Source organism: Rhynchophorus ferrugineus, unplaced genomic scaffold, assembly GCF_030347505.1.
Source record: "Rhynchophorus ferrugineus isolate W39M unplaced genomic scaffold, kcgeb_rfMv2 rfM2, whole genome shotgun sequence".
In the NCBI taxonomy this organism is placed as follows: domain Eukaryota; kingdom Metazoa; phylum Arthropoda; class Insecta; order Coleoptera; family Curculionidae; genus Rhynchophorus; species Rhynchophorus ferrugineus.
The window spans coordinates 2,710,040-2,728,211 of NW_027472581.1; the positions used below are offsets into that span (position 1 = coordinate 2,710,040).

Genomic DNA, 18,172 nt, shown 5'->3' on the forward strand with positions numbered 1-18,172 from the left:
TAGTTAATGTTTTTCATGAAGGATATTTTTTGAAGCATAAGAAGAATCTACCGGTGTTAAAGAGTGAGAATCAGTTCTCCAAGGTCATATAACGTCTAAGACACTCATTGCAAACCATCCGGTATGTGTGTATTCTATGAGTGACTGATTATAGAGAATTCAAATAATAAGAGAGAATTCAATTTCTTGTAATCAAAATATAAATACATATAAATACTTATAGCAAATATCTGATGCGATGTATATTGTAGTTAGTAACAATTATGGCTCCAAAGTACTTTTGAACATAAATAAATTCGTCATTTAGTCGAAATCAGATGAAGTCACAAAATACTGTCTTGGAAATCAGTCGATATCTCTCTATCCGTAAGATGGAACTATTTTAATTATTATATAGTGTAGATTCAGAGAGGCAAATAAAAATTAAATGACTTATCTGATAAACTGGGTAAGACTAACACTTTCTCGGCTATTGAACTAGAATACTTATTATTCAATTAAATTTATTTAGTGTTGAAACCAACTGATGCAGAGGTGTATTACATTAAAGGCAACAGCAAAACTAAAAGAGAGCTTAGAAAAATATTAGCATGCTGACACCCTAGTCACAAAATGTGTCGGTTTCCAAAAATCATCACAACAGATGCTTGAAAAAAACTCTGTAATTCATACCTTAGAGGCAAATAACAAAAAACATGAAATAACACCTGGGAGTAACAGGAGTGGCAGTAGCAGTAAAGATGATGAATTTATTGTTTGTGTAAACAGGGAGGTGACGAATGACACTAGAGACATCAAAAATAGAATTAGAGCTAGAAATAAAAAGATGAAAAAAGCAAAAAGCTTACCATCTTCAAACATTTTCCAAATATAAGAAATGTGTTCATACAATATAACATAAATCAGGATCTACAGAAAGAGTATTATCTTTAGCAGTTTCTATTCATTCCTCAACGAGAGACTTTTGTATTTCATATTTCAAATACACTACTTTTTTGTATTCTGTACTTTAAATAGATACGTGCTAGTATTTGGTAATTTGTATTTTAACTAAAGCAGTACATGTATTTTACAAAGCTCTAAGAACTAAGAATGAGTTCATAGAGATAGCTGATGATTTTTTCCTTTAAATTGATTTGCTGTCACAGAAAACAACACTGAAAGAAACTGGGGATTCTTCTGCAATATTCCTATTCAATATTTCGATAATGTTCAGTTTGAACGGTTGAAATCATAATATTAAAATAATTATCCCTGAGCAATATTTAAAAATAAAATCATATATAACTGATCGATAGTTCAGAGTCAAGTAAGAAGACAGCTATTCTGATATGAGAAAAATACAAGCATGTGTATCACAAGGAAGTGGACTGGGACCAGTTTTTATCTGCTGTACATTCAATAAAAATGTTACTGCTATGTTTGCAGATGATATATAAATTGGCAAGTAGTCCCGTATGGAAATACGGACAAATATCTTGGCATGACACTTGATGTTAAAATTAAGTGCAACATAGTAAGAAAAGTACAGAAGATGTACTGGTTACTGGGTAGATATTCAGCCCTGTTAGTATATAATAATCCTTAAATACTCATATAAAAATTCCAATAAACTTGTTACCCTACCAATAAGTCTTGAAACCAGTATAGAGATATGATGTTCATATTTGGAGTAATACCACCCATATCCATAAAAATATTATACAAAGATTCAAAGATACAAATACATAGAAGATGCAGGGTATTGCTGGTTCTTTATGGTACATTCATATTCAGAATGATAACGATAGTCTGCATAAGGACCTGAAAGTAGAAACTGCCGATAAAGTTGTTAAGGACTATGCCCAAAGATAGGACAGTCTCAGAGTCTCAATCAACTCATCAATGTTGAAGTTCTCCAGCTCTTGGATAATAATACTGCCAGATTAGAGAGGGTAAAACCATTTAATATAGTTCAGTGAAGTTATAAATAAACTTTAGTATACATTAAAAACAGTGACATGAATGTTAAATCCAAAGTGTCTCTCGTAGGGTAAATAATCGATAAATTTAAAATCGTAGCAAATTATAAAAAATATAAAAAAATGTCCCTGTAATAGATAATAGTACAATTTGTTTGACATCAAAAGTAATAGAGTATATTTTATAACATTCTATTTCTAGTAAGATATTTTTATTTTTCAACTGTCAATTTCTACAAACATATATTTCTGAAAGAAAGCTGTTGTTATAGAACACTCAAACTAAGAGTAGGTTTTCGTAAAGACGCTCATTGATATGTTTAATTTTTTGTTAAAGTTACTTTTATAAGTAAAATGAACCTCAAAGGCATAAAAGTGGGCCTTTGGTATTTGTAGAATTTTCTTTTAAAATAAGAAAGATATGTTTAAACAGGTTTCGTATATACTGTTGCCTGTTATATTCATAATTTCAGAAAAATGTTTTATTTTGACTGATTTCAGTGCTTTAAATATAACCCATTAGTTCGTATTAATAATAGAAAACTAATCATATTAGATGTGAAAAAAGTATATTATGTGCACTAGCAAATTATGTGATTCTGGAAGAAAATATATTAATTTGACCAATAATATCTTAAGAAATCTTCATGCAAGTTTAGCAGAAACAGAAAGATTTCTCCCATTATTGGGTAAAGGGGCTGTGGAAAAACTAATTATGGTTTATCCTTATCCTAACAATAATTATATTTCTGTAGAAGTCGAGATTCAAAAGCGAACAGTTTTGTTCATTAAGTTTTTACTATTATTTACTGCAAAATTCCTATTGTATCAAGCCTCTTTTGATATTTAGTCCTACGTAAATTAACGAGGCTACTTTTATGTTTAGCCCCATAATATAGCTTCATTAAATAAAGTCACACTGCAGAAAACGATTAAGAAAGAAATATTACGGAATCAGGATTATATGTTCAGTTATGAATTAGCTTTTTCTAACGATTTCTAAAAAGAAAACTTTTGTTTTTAATTGGGTACTATTGCTCTGTTGTACTTGTACCAATATAGAAGTAAGACGAGTGTGGGATAAATACTTTAGTATCTATTTGCCAAACTAAAATTAAATTAGACTGTATAAGCATTAGAAACGTCTTTATATGAATGGGAGTATAAGAGCATACGCTTACACACTATAGAAGTTTATGTGGTTTTGTTCGCTTCAATCATCGAACCTTATTTTGTTTTGGAATATTTGTATTACTAGTGGGTTTGGTGTTTTAGTGCAATCCCATATTTCAATCCCATAAGCCCAAACACGTTTTATAATTGACTGATAAACAAATATATTTGAATTTATGTCATGTTGAGAGTATCTTCTGACTAACCAATACATTTTCACACTTATCTGCACTGCTTTTTGTCTAACGTGTTCTTTCCAATTTAAGTTAACAACCAAATGAATGACGGAGATACTTAACCACAATCCATTTGTTGATAAAAACCATGGATAGCTTTTTTGAGTAGTTGAAAATAAAAGTACTTGTATTAGAGCATCACGAAAAACTCTAGAAATGAATAACACAATATGTCGTTTACATCTGTTAGGGGTAGACGGATATTCCTAGTTGCAGGTTATTAAATAAATTATCAATATATATATATATATATATATATATCATACATACATATATAATATCATACATTTGGCTACATAAACAGACCATCACACACTTATATAAAACTAAATAAAAACTATTAAGTGTTCCGAGTTATTTTTCTAAACATCAATTGAATTTTTCAACAATATCCGAACGCCCCTTGCCAAACCATCTAAAAGAACCCCTTTTTGTATTACCCCTAATTGCTCTGCAACATGTACTGCAAAAAAACGCTTTTAAAAAGTACTTCCTAATCCTTTTTATGGTCCAAAATATAATTATCAAGTTACATCTGTTCCAACTCCTACTTTAAATTCGGTTTTTTAATTGATTCCACTTTAATATGCAAAAAACGAGTTGTAAAATTGGTCGTCTACTATAAAGAAAAAACCAGTTCGGTGAAAGCGTGCTTTGATTTGTAACCCTTCTAGGTATTATTAAAACGAGAAAAGGGTCGGGAAACGCAGAAAAACCTGAAAGTAAAAAACGAGAGGCCGAAATTTTACAATGAAAATTTTTGACGAATATTGAGGTCTGAGATTTGTTTCCGATGGGAGATTTAATTCAAACAAACTTTATATTAGTTTGGTAGTAAATAATGGTTTGTAAATGTAAAAAATCTCTTTTACTATATTAATAGCTTGCCTAACTTTCTTAATTATAAATGAAAAACTAAGATATTTCTGAACTATGTGGAACACAGAAGTCTAAATATTATATTGTTCAATATTCTTCTTCCCTTTGCTACTCTATATTTATTATTTCATTACATATAATGGGTTAAAATGGAAATTCAGACAGCTGATCAGTTGATAAGTTAACCCTTTCCCTACATGTGCGATAGAATGATCCAGCTAGCGAATAACAGAACATACTAATCTATTACACTCTGTTTAGATTTCTAGGGTTGTGTACTCCCTATACATATATAGAATGTTATACATAGGACCCATATAAGCATAGAACTATACCTAGGATACATAGAATTTTCTGACTAACTAATAACTATTAACTATTAACTGATTAACTATTAACTAAGTAGCGTTGGGAACTATCGACTGAAAACGACTATCAGCTTTGTAGTAATTGACTAATTTTTACTATCGACTGTTACAGTGGCTAATTTTGGTTCGACTGATTTTACTACTTTTTACCAGTGACTGTTTCAGTGGACTGTTTCCAGTCTCTATTTTCGGACCGACTGATTTTGTTACTGTTTGCTAACGACTGCTTCAGTCGTGTACTATTTTTGGTTCTACTAGTTTCATTCGACTGATTTTTAACATTCTGGCTTTGTCGTCCTACTCGCGAGCTTGACAAAAATGTACCCAATAAAATATATTGTATATTAATATAGCAGCATTTTGGAACGATATATTTCAAGATTGTTAATGTAGTAGGGTAAAAAGATTAAATTTGTGAATGATAAATAGTAAAATACTTTTGACTGTGTTTATGACAATAATACGTAATATTTCGATTACCCTCTCGATTTTTGTTAAAACATATTTCCGTTCAATAATAAATAAAACATTTACTTTATTTAAAAAAGCTCTAGTAGTTATTGGGCGATCTTTTTTAATTATGTTATGGACTAGTTTTTTTTCTATGATTAGATATATATTTAATTATTATTTAGTATTTATGGTTATTGTACATCTTTAGTTTTTAGGTTTTGTTTAAGTTCTATTGTATTGTCTATATTTATTATAGAATATTATTTAAAAATAGCAATAAACATATTAAAACACGATAAAACATTTGTGGGGTGTTATTCCATTCCATAGAAAAATTCCATTGCTTTTTACAGATCCACAGAACATTCAAATATAAAAGTAATTCTACTTCCCTTAAAATGAAATTATTAATTGCTTGTTAATAGTATTCAGTCTTTTTTAAAGTTAGTACGGGCAGGAATATGTATATCTCCGGTTCGCTTATACTACCATTGGAAAATATAAGCCCATATAAAATTAACTGCTCCAAGCAATTATATTGGTCCTTTCCTCTCTCACAATTTATACAGGAAAGGCTTCGTACATATTCGTCTGATATCATGAACTAATAAAATCAGTATAACCGTGCATTTAACTGAAAATAGTAATTAAACGGCATGTAAATTAGATATTTTCTTGTAGATTATCACTGATTTGCTTGGATATTATTAAACGTTCTCATTCTGCAGAATCATTTTAAATTATATACTTCTATTCAGCTCTTGGCTAAGCTATATTGATTTCAAATCAAAGGAAATTCAATTCTAAATAAAATTTGAAGGTTATCCTCTTGAATTTATTTAAGTCAATATAACATTTGTAAAACCAGTCACATCCACGGATGTCTTCAATATTAATAAATTAATCAAAAAACGTCACAAATGACGAGCACTTAATTGAAAATTGATCATATATGTCACGCTTATGTTGTTCAGAGATAATCAATCTTACATGATATTTTAAATGAGTCAATTTTATGTTACTCAAGTGGTAACGTCTTTTTCTACTGTATGCTACTATATTTATATATATATATATATATATATATATATATATATATATATATATATATATATATATATATATATAAGGTGGGCTTTATTACATACAGTTAATTACTAAAGTTATTTACTACTATAACTAACTGCGAAAACGATTTTAATACGTATAATGATAAAACCGTTATTAAGTCTAAATCTGCAGTAAACTACGCATCAGTAAATCCAGCTTGATAACACTGACCCTAATTCCAGCCATTTGGATTTGTCGTTTTCCGTTTCAATAAAAACTAAGAGCCACTAATTCAGAATTACACAAAGTAAAACTGTCAGCTCTAAAAGGAACAAACCGTACTTCCATTTCTCATTTGAAGTCAACTGAGTTCCGCAATGAAGGATTAATTAACTTTACAGTTTGCAGTGATATTAGGAAATAGAAACAGTCAAGAGGGTTTTTTTTTACTTCATTTAATAGCAGAGGCTTCAATAAGTTCTGTCGTTCGATAATAAAGCAACGATTCTAACAGGGGAAATGTTTTTATGCTTTCAAGCACAATAATCAAATGGGGCTGTTTTTTTTCAACAACTATTCAAAGAATAATCCAGCCGTTGCCAACTTTGAATGCTTAAAGATGTAGATTGGCAGGTGGTTCAAATTGATGAAAACTCATTTCGAACCCAACAAGAGCTCGTAACTCAGAGTCAGACAGATTTACTTGAAATAATTTGAATCAAAGAAAAAATCAAGTCTTGTACCATCTTCCATACAAAAAGATCAATTTCACTGCAGCAACTTCAAGCCTGTAAGGCTTGTTGGCTTAACATTTAAGTCTATGAGTCCATGAGGGTTAACGACTTATTTCTTCACTAGTTCTTATCCTTTTATTCTTATATTTTTTTACTGTAGCCAAATTTTAATTGAAATCCTGCACGACTCCACAAATCAAGATTTAATATTTACAATAGTGGGCAATCTATCAACTATCAATAATTTGGTATTTGTTTCATTAATTCTAGAATCACGTTACTCTACAATGCGAATTAACATATACCATGAAAAATAATTAAAGCTTCAACATCGGTATCAACGAATACCGCATTATTGTTGGTGAGCCTCGGCTCGGTCGAGAAGTCTACAGCATCATATTAAATGCCACGCAACTTTTTAAATATTTCTCCCACGGTTTTATTTTATGTATTTATATATTATAGACCTATCAGCCTCCCACCGCCTTAGGGTCTATTTACAGATATACAGTATACATCACATTTACATCAATTAATGCATATAATGTTATTAGAAGTATAAAATTCAAGGAACAATATTAAATACATGGTCGCATATAAAGTGTAAGTTTAGAATTAGATGTGTAGGATAAAGAGTACATATTGCAAGATGACTAGTAAAATATGTAAAAACATATAAACTCAAAAATATATGAATGCTACATGGTCGCACAGCCCACGACAGTGACAAGGATACAAGATATAAAAATGTCAACGAACACGCCTGATATTATTTAGTTGCACGCTATTACATTTTTAATAGTAGTCTTGTTATGCTTAGAAATTTCATCAGCTTGTCTAGGTTCTCCAGCCTAAAACACCGGTCCATCGTCTCTCCCAAGTTGATCAACCATTTCTTCGAGTTTTATCTTCAACGTTCAGTTAGTATGTGTTTGATAGACAGCGAGGAACCACATTCGACGCACATTAGTGGACGTCATCCTTTAATGAGAAACTCATAGGTCAGTTTGCAGTGGCCAATTCTGAGATGCGAGAATAAGCTTAAGTTGTTTCTGCTGATGTTGGTGGTGTTAAGGCCCTGATAATACTCTTTTTTCACCTCCCAAAGCTCGTTGTTTTCTGTTAAGTCCCATATGAGTTGGTATAGATGTCTATAGATCGTAGTAGAGTGGAGAGGAAGAGGTTCTCCGTAAGTGATCCTTCATTTTCGATGATCCCAGAATGAGAAGGGAGCCATATAAAAGTGATGGTTTTACCATTTCTTTCCAATTTAGAGCTTAGTTCAAAGATGAGCACTCCTAGCAGGTGTAAAGGTAGAGATGGTTGGAGGCACTTTAAGGAGCTCATGAATCGGAGGCGATAGCTAATCGTTTGTCTTGCATATCTTGTACTGAGATCAGCGCCCTATACGTGGCAAACAGTTCAGCCGTTAATACACTCAATGAAACGGGGAGCCTGAAGTGTCCTTCCGACATCACCGATTTAAATGCTACCCCCACGTAGTCAATGCTCTTGGAGCCGTCCGAGAATACGAATTGGATGCTGATTTTACTGGAATCAGAATTATCCTTTGGTAGACTCCTCATGGAGAGATCGACAGTCACCTCGCATGGATTTAGTACTATGTTGAAAATCAAATAAACTATCGTTATGGTCTGAAGAAATTTAACAATTTTTAGGGAAACATCCTCTTCATCAGGAGAATATCAGCTCCCTATGCTGACGAAATTGGGGGTCAATGAATACAGTCGAGAGTAGAACGAAAATCAATAAAAACGACAACCACGCGCTTTCCATATCTAACAAGTTTCTCCACAAGTTTCGGACTGCGAAAATTTTATCTACACAATCGCGATCGTCTATATATAGAGTCTGTCAGTTTTTCTCAGCTTGTTGATTCACAAACTTTTTCATTTATTCAAAAGTTTCATTTATATAATTTCCATAAATAATTTTGCCTATTAAATTGAGTAAATAAGTTGAACATTTTCGAAAATCATCCAAAATCCAACTTAAAACAACTTTTTTCGAAGCTTAATTACTAAATTTATCAAAATGTTGAGACTAACGTTGATTACTGTTAAACCTTCATCAAAATGGATTTGCTTAAAAAATAGCACTACGGAAATATTATTTCAGAACGTACTGGCTTTGAGAAATGCTATATTATGCAGTTTTGGATCTTTTCTGTACCCTGTTTTAAAATGTCCCAATGTGTCCAACGTCACAAGAACATGAATTCTTGAATATATGTTATATTCTGTATTAATAAAATAACATTCAGTTCAAAAATAAACCCACAAATTATCTATCCTACATAACACATAAAATATATGTTTTAATAAACAACCCACAATATCACTTTTAGATAGTAATTTAACAAGTTCCCCATGAAACAGAAAGTGATATGTAATGTAACCTACACACATACACTGAAATATTCTGTTTATCTGGTTACCAAAGCTAATATTCTTATCTGTTATATAGTACAGTCCCTCCCTTCCTTAAAATCCCTGCAATGATTTTCTCAACAAATAAATTTCTTTTGATATCTTATCAGTCTGCCATCGTTTACATTTTCCCCTGGTTAAAGCCCTTTCTCTAAAAAATCCAGATTTTTTGTTAAATTTCTTGAAATATTACATACTATTAAAACTAGAATTTGTACATGACGCAAATATAGAAAGTAGTATGATATTATTCTTACTTAATGTAGTTGGCAATAAAATTGGAGTAAACGACAATGAACAATACATTTTTATCTAACTTGTAAATAAAATTAAAATATTGTCTGAAAAACTGTGTGGAATTGGTTACATAAAGCATATAATAAATCATAGTGAAATTGATAATGATCGAGTATTTTTATATAGTAGTAATTTCTTCAATGTTGACCTACGTATTCTTATCTGATGACTCGAAAATACTATCTAATACTTGTTAAGATACTATATATGATATCAATTCAACGTTACAGAAGTTGGAAAAAGTTAAAAAAATCAATAGAATTTTTGTAGTGTAAAAAAAACATTTTGACTACGTATTGAACTTTCTGTTCTAGAGAACAATGTTTCTTTCAATCTTTGAATCAAAGGCATCCGCAAGTTGCAGTAGTACTTTTGATTCATATGTAAACTACTTGAAAAATATTTATTGATTAGCAATATATAAAAAATGTTATAACCCCTTATTATTCGAGCTATTACCAAATATTACTAATTGATATGAACATGTTTTGAAGATAATAAAATGAAAAAAATAGGCCTCTAAAAAATAATGCAAAATACTCTCCCCTTACCATTGTCTTAGTCATTTTCTTTCGGTTCATTAACTCTATGCTAAAAACAAAAGACTCTCGTAAAAATATTACGGTTTAAATCATTGTTTTTTTAATGGGTCATTACACCGGAGATCCTGCATTGAAATAACCTGCAGGATATATCGCGTGACGCATTTGCATGTAAAAAGATGAATAATAACTCCTTACCATATGTTTCCATACTATATTAGAAGTTATGCAAGATATCATTTACATCTTAATTTGCTTTAAAATTAAGCATGGCATTAATTAAAGGTAAAGTAGTATTATTCTTAAAATATATAATTTATAATAATATAAATATATTGAATATACATGATTATTCACTATTCATTGAAGATGTGTATTGGAAAAAATAATTTTTAGAGTGATGGAAATTCGACTAGAAAATTTCTTCTAAAAATAATATTATGTCCTCACTTTACAAAGCAAATTTCGGACATATATTCACCATTCATTGAATCAGATTCAAATAGACATTTTATTATAACATAAACAGTTTATTTGATCTAATAGTTAAGAGGGTTAACTCGTCTAAATATATAACTGAGGACTATAAGATTACGAAACCATTACCTGGAAGCCTCCAGAAAAAAAATTATATTGAAAATATGGCTCTATATTAACAACAATATAAATGGAAGGAAAATTTTTTCAAAAAGTATTTTCTATCAAAAACTATAACATTTCATGGATTTTATAACATTTTCACGAATTCTTTTTGTGTCTCTAGGTGGTGTACATAAACAGTAACACTTCGGATTTTCTTTTTTTCTTGCTGTCATTATACCAAATTATCCCTGAAGCATCAAAACCCATATCTACAAGTGGCTTCAGATTAAGTACCTCTGATATATCCTTCAACTAGAAAATGATGACTTTACACAGCAGTTTACTTTATGAAATAACGAGGGAATGAAACTTTCTTCGCACACAATTCTTCAAAATTTGATATTTGCTTTTATTAATGCAGGAAAAACTTATTTAGTGAATTCGAAACAATCTTAACTATATGACCCGTTAAATGAAAAAACAGCTGACAGTATTAACCATTTGTTATAAGAGGTGTCTTCAATCATTGGCAATTAACACCTACCATGTATGATTTCTTAAAACCCAACTCTGGAAACATCTAGGAAAGTAGAAGCGCTCTCGTTATATATTAATAGGTATCCTAAGCAAAATATTAGACAAATTTACTAGCTATTTTACTAATTTGGACGTTGGAATAACAGAAAACAGTCTTAATATAATAAATAACAACATATACGACACGTAGGCTTCAAACAGAAAGCATACCTGTTTAAATATATCGATCTGTTCTCTATTACTTAGCATTATTTATTCTTATATATGATAACAATATAATATGTTTGTTAAAATAGTATTGGTGACTAATTAGCAAGTAAATAAGTTCAAAAATACTCTCAAAGTATATAGAAAAAATCTACCTTCGTATACTACGGAGATTAAAAATAGAGTAATATATCTATAAATAATGTAATATAAATATAAGTAGAGTGATAATATAAAAAGCTGATATGTCTTCAACCTGTGAGAGTTAAAGTTACACAAGCAGGGCCAAGTAGCGCATCAAACACGAAAACAGAAGACCAAAATAAGAAAAGGTTCCCCCTTTGCTGTATTGTGGAAGTAAATGATTATTCATGAAGTCCATTTTTTTTTTATTTTCTTATTGAAAACCAATTGTTACCCGATATGAATATTTGGAGTTTAGAGTAAATTATTTGGCTCGGTGAATGGAGATAAAGCGAAATGAAACAGCGGTGTTTACATTATGTGCCTGTTATTTATTGAAGTTGTATAAAAAAAAGTGAAATTACAGTAGTGTTATCTGAGGACAAGGCTTGGACAAGCAACGCTGGTCAGATATTGAATGATAGAAAGTACCCTTCAATAACATCCCAGACAAACGTCTCGGGCTTACCAGATAATTGTTATCATGTCATTGTTGGCGCTGCTAGCACCCCGCCCGTGTTTGCAACATTTGGGATTATATCTCTGGGTATTTTGTAGACAGTTACTCCACGATGTAAAATTCGACATGCCTCAAGATCGCTACAAGAGCTATAATTTTTCGCCATTGAATCGTTAAAATACTATTATTTTCTTAAGCGCCGTTTTCACTAATTGTAAAATGTCTAGATGGAACTTTAAAAAAGGCAACATAGGCAAAAGTAAAGTTTCTACTGATAAAATAGTTATGTTTATTCTTAAATATAAAGTATTTGAAATAGTGTAGTTATAAGTTATCCATTTATAGTTATCTTTACAGTTATTCCAACTATACGTAGAAAAGGATAAACAAAACGCAATGTACTTACCTGTATTGTGTAACTGGTGCAACTGGCCACGATCTTCTTGATCTTAAGATTAGAGCAGTCCTTAATCCACCCACGTTACTGCTACCCATCTGGGGAGCTGATGTCCGTTTTCTAGTTTTTTTGGTACCTCCCCAAAGGTGCTGAGTAACTGAGAGGGGATGAGGACCTTAAAGAAATAATATGAATCAATACACATAACATTGAAATAAATTTACAAAATTAATAAAGTATACTTTGTATATAATAAGTATACTTATATATAATGGGTAAATTCATAAAAGTTTTTTTTTATTATTTAATTATTAAATTATTACTAGTCGTTTCCGACTAATCTACAATTTATCTTTATGATAACTTAAATCTAGGTATATAACTAGGAGGATCCATCGGCCTTATCTCAATCTCTGATGAAATAATGTTTATACATGTCACTATTGTATTTTTTATTATATGTACCTCACTACACAAGATCAGAAGCTTTGATTCTTTTGAGTCTGTGTCCTGCTCTGGTGGTATCCAAAAGTTCCAATACTTCAATATTCTCATGAGAATGCAGTCTTTCATCATGCCCCCTTACAATTCTCTTGATTTCTTGACTGACTGTAGGTATCTAAAGGTCTCAATGTAGGTAGTCAGCCAGTGTAGTATTTGGGTGCCACCACAATATATTCTCAGGACTTTGTTCTGAAAAATTTGAATTTTGTTTCTGTTACTCTTTGCAGAACATTCCCATAATTGAACTCCGTATGGGTTTCAATATTTGCTTATATAATAGCAATTTATTATGTACTGATAATTGTGATTTTCTTCCAATTAGCCAGTACATTTTCCTATATTTCTATACCAGTTCTCTTCTTTTCTTCTTTTTATGTTCCTTCCAGCGAAGTTTTGCATCAAGGCTCATTCCGAGATAGCGTTGTTGCTATATGGAATTTAATGTTATTGGTGCTTGTACGGTCTGATTGAAGGTAAACTGCACATGCACATATTTATTTTCGTTAATTTTTATTTTCCAAGCTTATGTCCAATTATATTGACACTTGCCTGTTCTAATTTTCGTGTGGTTTTTCACTATTGTCTCCGACAGCTATCATCGCAGGATCATCAGCAAATGTAGCCATCGTAATATTCTCCATTCGTGGTATATCACAAGTATAGAGTAGATAAAGTATTGGCCTCAGTACACTTCCTCGTTGTACACCAGCTTTAGCTTCTTTTATTGTATAGTAAGCTTCTTCTTGTTTAACTCTAAACATTCTGGATGTAATGTACGATTTTAGTAGTTCGGTACGTTGTTTTGGTAATATTTTCGGTAGTGTATGAATAAGGCCTTCATGCCAAACCTTATCGAAGGATTGTGCTACATCTAAGAATATGGCTGAGCATACTTTTTTACTCTCGTAGGCTTTTTCAATAACATCCGTTGGTGTGTTGCTATTAGGTATTTCGTCTCTATGATCGATTTTATTCTTTTGAACAGGAGAATGCTGTATTGATAAAGTTAATGAGTTTTATAATTCCCTTTCTTGGTAGTCTTTGCAGTAATTCTCCGCTTATTGAATCATAGCCTGGTGATTTCCTTGGATTAATGTCAGTTTTAATAACTTTGGTTAGCTCTTTCGGCGTGACTAATAGAATTTTCAGCTTCTATGCCAGGCAAGTTATATTCAATATTAGTTTCGTTTGGTTTAAAAGTTCCCAATTCCCACATAGTTGTCTTATTGATCGAGTGTAGACATGAGCGCTTTAGATATTTCGTGGCTTTCCAGAGTGAACAATCAGTTTCTTTATTATCTAATAAATTTCTCAGATAGTCACTTATGGATTTGTTTTTAATTTCCAATATTTCCCTTTTCAATTTCCAATATTTCCCTATTCAATATTTGGGTTATATTGTTTAAAGTATTTTTATTTTCAGGTGTTCTGTTTTGTTGCCATTTTTTTCATAGTTTTCGTTTTTCAGCTACCATTTCCTTCATTTCTTTTGGATAATTAATTCCTTTAATTGTACTCTTATTATTCCAAGCAGCTTGTTGAATATCTACTATACATTTTTCTGCTTCAAATATAATTGTTCAGTTGTCTTGAGTGGTACATATAGTTTAATTCGTTTGTTCAATTCTTCAGCAAATCCTTCTCAGTCGATTTGCTTGTTTGTTAAAATTAGGTTTCTTTCTTTTCTTATTTTATTTTTGCTCAACGCCAGAATCCCTGGCGTATGGTCTGAACTTAACTCAAAATTTTCTTCGACTTTTATATAGTTGGATGTTATGTTTCTTATTGTGAAGAAATCTAACAGGTATGGGGTTTTCTCTTGATCAATCGGCCAATAAGTTGGTCTTCCAGTTGACATGTAACTACATCTTAATTTAGCAGCTGCTTTATGCAGTTCATTGCCTTTGGTTGTTGTCACTCTGGATCCCCATATTGTATATGTTGCATTAAAATCACCTAAGATTATACATTTTTCTCCCAGGTTGCTTAGGATATTCAAATAGTTTTCCTCTTTTTGATTGTATTTTTAATAAATTGCGGCTATTGTAACCCTGTATCTGCTTGATTGACAGTTACTGCTGTTACCTGATTTCCTGCTGTACTGATCCCGGGTTCTTGATGGTGGCAAATGTTTTTTTTTATTATTATTGTACTTCCTTCTCCTGCGGTGTTAGCTGGATGTATGGTATGATAAAATTTATATTATAAATTTCATAAATGATACTTTTGTGAAATGGTTTTCTGATATTAGGCAAATATCTATTTTCTACATATTTAAGAATACTTGTAGGGTAGCGTGACGTTGCTGGATTTCATTAGCCTTCCAAATTGCTATTCGAATATATTTATTTGCCATTTCTGTTTCTTTGATCATAACTCAGACAGATAGAGATTAACTATGTTTTTATTTTAACGGTAATACTTGTTTGTATAACTGTTTTACTCTTATATATGCTAGAATTAAATTATGTCAAAACACTAGAAATTTCATAATTGGCAGTGGTTACGTTATTTTTTAAATAATATATTTTTGATTTCGTGTGATATTATATAAAATTCAATAATAATAAAAATCACAACACCATCGGAAGTTCCTTAAACTTTTACATTTGCTAACTTTGGCATATTGGCAGTAACATTAATATTTGAAGTATTTGAATATTCTTTTAAAAGAAGTAAAAGTTTGGAACTTTTTAAACAATTTTTGTCGATGAAGATAACTCTTTTTTATCACAGTTCGTTAGACTGTTAATATCCTCTTTTCTTGGTAGAGAATTACATTTTCGTTGAAAACATTAATAGAAGTCTATTTAATTACTAATAGTTTTTCCGTTTTAAACAGTCTTATTAAAAAATATGTGAGCAAAAAAACTTATGTCCTTAAATCTAAGAAACTTCAATTGTTGAGAATAGAGATATTGATCTTTAGAGATACCGTCAAAATAACTAAGATTTAACCACTATATGAGAAACTCAGACATTAATAAATCGGGTGAGTAAAGGAGGCTTTCTATAAATATGATTGAATGCATTTGGAAAATGTGAAGATCTGCCGCTGATGTTGGACACAATATAGAAGTAGTCAAATATGTCATTTAAAATGTCCTTTTGTATTTCACAGCAGCAATATTTTCGAAGCCATCAGCAGATACAGTTGACATTTCCCTTTTTTCGATAACGGAAATTTAAAGAATTCTAAATTCCAGCAATGTTCTATTTGTTTTGAATGTTTATCTAATTTTTTCTATTCAATCATTGATCTTAATATGTTTTATTAAATCTTATGTTTACTAAGCTCTCTGCTAAGGACTAATTGGTTGCTATATTTGATAATAATTGAATTAAACAGTTAACTGGAATCTTCTAACCTGGGATAAATTTTAACTATTTGCCAATTTAACTAATTTCTCAGATTATATTAAGTGCCCATATATATGAAACTGCTAATATATGTATAGATATAACTAATATATTTAAAAATGACAGAGTATATAGAAAAAACCATATAGGATTACTGAACTTACTACAGGACAAATTATTTCATAATTTAAATAATAAACATAAAGTATAATTTTATTAAGAGAATAAATTAAATAGACAGTATATATCTTAAGCTAATCCCCTAATAAGCGTATTCTTACTAGATTAAGCTTTGAAAATAAAAAATTTCCATAACATCTATATCAAGTTTCTAATATAAATTTCGTGAACCAAGAAAAAATTTTAATAGTATAGTCTCTTCGATAAAACAGACAATTCACGTTATTAATGAAGTCGAATATAATGCCAAATGCAGTTTGTAGAAATGAAAAATTCATTTTACTCATGATGCGTCGTAACATGTAACCGAATCAGTCTATAAAATTCAATTTGTGTTAATACAGCTCGACATTGTTGTCAAATGTCTACAAAATTCTTCAGAACATTAGTCATAATGATTAGACCTTACAAATCGCAAAGGTTGTAAACCAAAATTCCAAGTTAATGCGGTAACAATGCGGCGTACTAAGATAAATTTTAATGACATGCATTGGCTGTTTTATCGGAGAGACTATATAGTAATGGTAAATCGTGCATATTAAATTTATAGATATATGAACTACCATATGGCGCATTCAAAGAAAAGGCAGCATATCTTTTTAAAATAGTTATAACACTATGGAATTGCAATTATCTAAACAGGTGAATTTGATTTAAAAGTGCATCTAAAAAGTCAATCGATCAAACACTGTACTCATATATCACCGCCCCCTTCTTGGCACTCTTTTTATCACGACTCAAGGTGTCACTTTGAAAAAAGCATTTTGAATGAAAACAGGTGACAAAACGAGACGGAAAAATGAAAAAAGTGGAATTTATGGAAAGTAATTCCAAAATTGTTATACTAAACATCAAAAATACCGATAAAGAAAATTATGTTTAAAGGACAAAATATCAACGAATGAATGATATGAATGAACAGTTTTTGATTTAACGTGTTATTAAATTAAAAAGACAAATGTATTTAAATAAAGGTTAGTTCTTGCAATAATATAATTTACAATCTCAATATAGAAAAACAATCATATTGTTGTTTTTTTATTTACCCATAGTTGGAGATTTTCTGAATTATATGCTTTACGCATATAATACTGCAAAACGCAACAGATATACACTTCACTAAGTAATATACACAATATTCCGTTCTTGTGGAATCAATTTAATATAAAGTCAAAATCAACTAACAATATGTAGAAATGTACTTGTTTTAGAGGTACATATACTAAAATAAGAACGATTCGGACAAGACCAGCATGGCCCCTGCGCATTGATGACAAGCAAAATCGTGAAACGTTCCATATTTTTCTTCTAACACGCCCCCAACAAGGCCCTTGAGGTTATCCGAAACTTGACCATCAAAATACCCATTCATTCCTCTCACCTTCCACCAAAGCTTACCTAGTCTCTTCATGGACTCACCCTTCTACTGCCGACCTATCTCCCTCTACCCATGTACTTCTTCGATTCGACTAAATCTGCCGTCTACTCTCTAGTGCTAATAGATTGCGTTTTAAGCAATTGGATCAAATAAACTCTTTGACATCAACCGACATTACTTTTCTCCTGTTAGAATAATATTCGGGCTGAATAATTATAGTAAAAATCTCGCTGGCAATAAT

The 18,172-nt window shown here is 30.7% G+C and overlaps 1 non-coding gene across 1 annotated transcript; it reads left to right on the forward strand.

Annotated features, from left to right (window-relative positions):
* The first annotated feature begins 17,751 nt into the window (after positions 1 to 17,751).
* On the forward strand, positions 17,752 to 17,858 carry LOC143192114 (U6 spliceosomal RNA). The gene has a single exon (XR_013004736.1). It is a non-coding gene; the product is annotated as a U6 spliceosomal RNA (small nuclear RNA).
* The last annotated feature ends 314 nt before the right edge of the window (positions 17,859 to 18,172 follow it).